Genomic DNA, 3,600 nt, shown 5'->3' with positions numbered 1-3,600 from the left:
GGATTACAGTGTGTCCCAGGGACATTTGAAGAAACACATTTTCAAGCATTATGAAACACAACTCTTTAAATAATTACAAAGAAAAAAATTAGCTAAAATGTTATAGCTACTGATAATTTGCAAAAGTGGAAGTTTGCATATCCATTTTATTTTATTTTATTTTTTTGCCATACGCGGGCCTGTCACTGTTGTGGCCTCTCCCGTTGTGGAGCACAGGCTCCGGACGCGCAGGCTCAGCAACCATGGCTCACGGGCCCAGTCGCTCCACGGCATGTGGGATCCTGCCAGACCGGGGCATGAACCCGTGTCCCCTGCATTGGCAGGCGGACTCTCAACCACTGCGCCACCAGGGAAGCCCTATTTTATTTTTTAATATAAAACTATGGACCATTGTTCACCAATGTTTACAATAAAGTAAACAATATACAGTTGGATAACATTCTGATTACTACAAAGTTATTGCTTTTTTATGCTTCTGCTGAACCAGTAACCCAGATACTGAAAAGAGTGAGCCTGTGTGTAAGGCATCAGTTGGGGGTAAAGAAAAAACATATAGATCAATAGTTTAGATTACAAAAGTTAATCTAAACTATTTATTTAAATAGTTTTATTAAGTTAATCTAAACTATTTATTTAAAATTTATTCTATCAGGTCCTAGATTGACAGCATCTCTAACAACCTGGTTAGGTTTCCATGAGCAAAGTCTTAGACGTCCTCTTAGTCAGTACAGCACAGGGATTTCAACTTCTAGTAAAGAAGAGGTTCACTAGAAGAAACCTTTAAATGTCCATTTAACTAAGTCTTGCTTGGCTAATTGAAACACACCAGGATTTTTCTAGTTTTCTCATCTGGGTGGGGGAGATTCTTGGTAGTGATTAAATTTTTCCTGTCAGGAGTTTTGCAAATAAACTTCCATTTATATGACTGTAGTTATAGATATGGATTCAGATACAACTGCTTTTATTGTCCAATTTAAGTTATTTACATTATATTTAAATTTTCCAATTAATTATGGAATCATCTACCTAACTTGAAAGGTTAAGCCTTCAGGAAAATTTTCCATTTAACTTGAACGCATTTATTTCTTAGACTGCTCAGAGAGATGGCATCCCAGAAATATGGGCTTATCCCTGGTTATGAATTGGCATTTTTGTTTCAGCAAGTGTTTTTAAAAAATAAAAGAAGGAAAAGAAAATCATTTACATATGTGTTTTATGTATACACACAAAAAACCCCCTCATAAACGAAAAACCCGGAATGGTCCTTAGGCATATATGAGTTAAACACAATCTGATCGCGTAATGACTGTGGAGATTTCCTCCAACATTTAGAAAATTTGTTCCCTAATGCAGAGAAAATAATATATCATGGTATCAAATGTTCTTTTCTGATAAAGGAAGCAACTAAGAAAGCTTTATTTGTTCAATGTAACCAGTGCTATAGACTCAAAAAAACAAAAAACAAAAAAACCCCCTAACACTCCTTCAAAATGAACATACAAAACTTTATTTTCATTAGAATCTAGTTATTTCTTCACACTAATAAACAAAAAAAACCAAGACCCAGAGCTTATATGCATCAACTTATGTGCGTGCGTGTGTGTGTGTGTGTGTGTGTGTGTGTGTGTGTGTGTAATTATATATATGGCAATGCAAACAATTATTGAGCTTCATTTTCTGGACAAGAATGCCAAGTTAGTCTCTGAATAAAAAGCACTGCAATTTGAGGACACTTCATTTTTGCCTCTCTTTGGTCAGCACCAAGTCTGCCTCATCTGAATCTTCCCATTTCATGAGAAACACCAATTCTCCACTGCTGTCTGTGGCACCAGTTATTCATTCAGGGTCAGACCTCCCACAAAGCCTCTTGCTTTGCCCGGCAGCATCTCTCTTCTTTGATTCACTATCATCAGATTCGCTGCCAGATAAAGATTTTCTTTTTGTACCACCTTTTTCTGTACCAGCTGTTGGAGAATTAACAAATGTTTTAATTACCGCTGGGCAGTATAGGTTTTCTTCAGGTTCCTAGTATTGTCAGCATCTGTATTCCCTTCCACTTGAGGAAATAACCACCCCCTCACTTTCACTACACGGCAGTTCTGTCTTTTTCCACTACCAATTCTTCAGGCTCTTCCTCTCTGACATTTTACTCTTTGCATCCTGTTTCTTTCCCATGTTTTGCAATGTAGTTTTATTGGAGGCCATTTTTATTGCAAACTTGAAGTGGTATTATTCCTTGCCTTCGAGCTGCCCCAAGGTATACTTCATCTCTGGCCCTGCATGCCTCAGGCTCGAGTTCCCTTTAATCCTCATGTTTCAAGCTGCAGGTACAATCCCAAAGTCCTGGCCGAGCCAGGCAGGAGGGCTCCCATGGGTCTCACCAATATCTCTGCCTCAGGCCCCAGCACCCCCCCTCCTGCCGAAGCACCCCCTTGGTTCAGACAGCATCAGTCATTGCGTCTCTCCACAGGGGCAGAAGAGCAGAGTGGAAGTCTCACAGGACAGATATCCCTCATGTGTGGAGGACAGTAATAAAGGCACATCTTTGTGCATGAGAGCTCTCCCAACTCCTCCCTACCTTTGACCCTCACTTTCACAAGCCTTCCTCCTTGGCTGTCACTCCACAGGCCTCACCCTCCCCTGGTCATCTTTTTGACTCAAGCAGGAAAGAAGTCAGAAATGCATAAGACTCACCATGGATTGGACAAAAGACTGAGGAATTATCTACATTTGACACACAGCTACTCTCCTTTTCTCATCAGGATATACTCGGTGAACATTTCCTGACAGAGCTGTACTGGAGGTAGCCCAGGGAATTTATTCTCTCTGTCTCTGACCTGGTTTTATCAAGGGACTGCTAGCAGGGAAGTAATAAAGGTAAGTGAACCCCCAAGGCTACATAAAACATATTTATAAGCAAGCATTTCTAGGCTGTGTCTCATCACAAGCTAACTGCAGTCTAGAGCTGGTCTTTCCAGCATATCACCACTCCACTAAACTCCCTCAGTGTTTGGTAGCAGGTTACTGGGAAGAAGTGCAGGAAAAGATGCCATGTGCCTCAGTTAGACTGATATATTATCTAAAAATATTTGCACCCGTGAGTTCATTGTGTGGGAAAGAATCTTTTCAAAGAGCATTGGTTGGGTTTTTGTCTGCTTGTGAAAGTAGTGGAAGATCAACTATAGAAAAAGCCCCAAAAGCATAAGGAGGAAAATAAAAATTGTATGTCATTCCACCTCACAGAGACAACCAATGTAAACATTTTGAGATATTTCCTTTCAGCCATGAGAGAGAGAGAGTTACCACAATTGGGATCATATTTAATTATGTATGCATTTTTGTGTCTTGCTTTTTTCATTTAACACTACATCATTCATTTAACATTCAACAAATGTTAATGGACCATTATCAATCAGAAGTACACTTGTCTCTGAATTCTATGAGAATTTTCTGATAATATTAAATACTCTTCAAAAGCTATTTTTTTTAATTTATTTATTTTATTTTTGGCTGCGTTGGGTCTTTGTTGCTGTGTACAGGCTTTCTCTAGTTGCGGCAAGCGGGGGCTACTCTTCGCTGCGGTGCGCGGGCTTCTCACCG

General features: G+C 39.7%; 1 pseudogene; it reads right to left on the bottom strand.

The window, feature by feature from the left end:
* Nucleotides 1–1,660: 1,660 nt before the first annotated feature.
* On the bottom strand, nt 1,661–2,205 carry LOC132524241 (chromobox protein homolog 3-like; annotated as a pseudogene).
* Nucleotides 2,206–3,600: the final 1,395 nt, after the last annotated feature.

The sequence above is a fragment of the Lagenorhynchus albirostris genome, chromosome 8 (assembly GCF_949774975.1).
Source record: "Lagenorhynchus albirostris chromosome 8, mLagAlb1.1, whole genome shotgun sequence".
NCBI classification, from domain to species: Eukaryota; Metazoa; Chordata; class Mammalia; order Artiodactyla; family Delphinidae; genus Lagenorhynchus; species Lagenorhynchus albirostris.
This window is presented reverse-complemented; position numbering and strand designations above follow the sequence as displayed.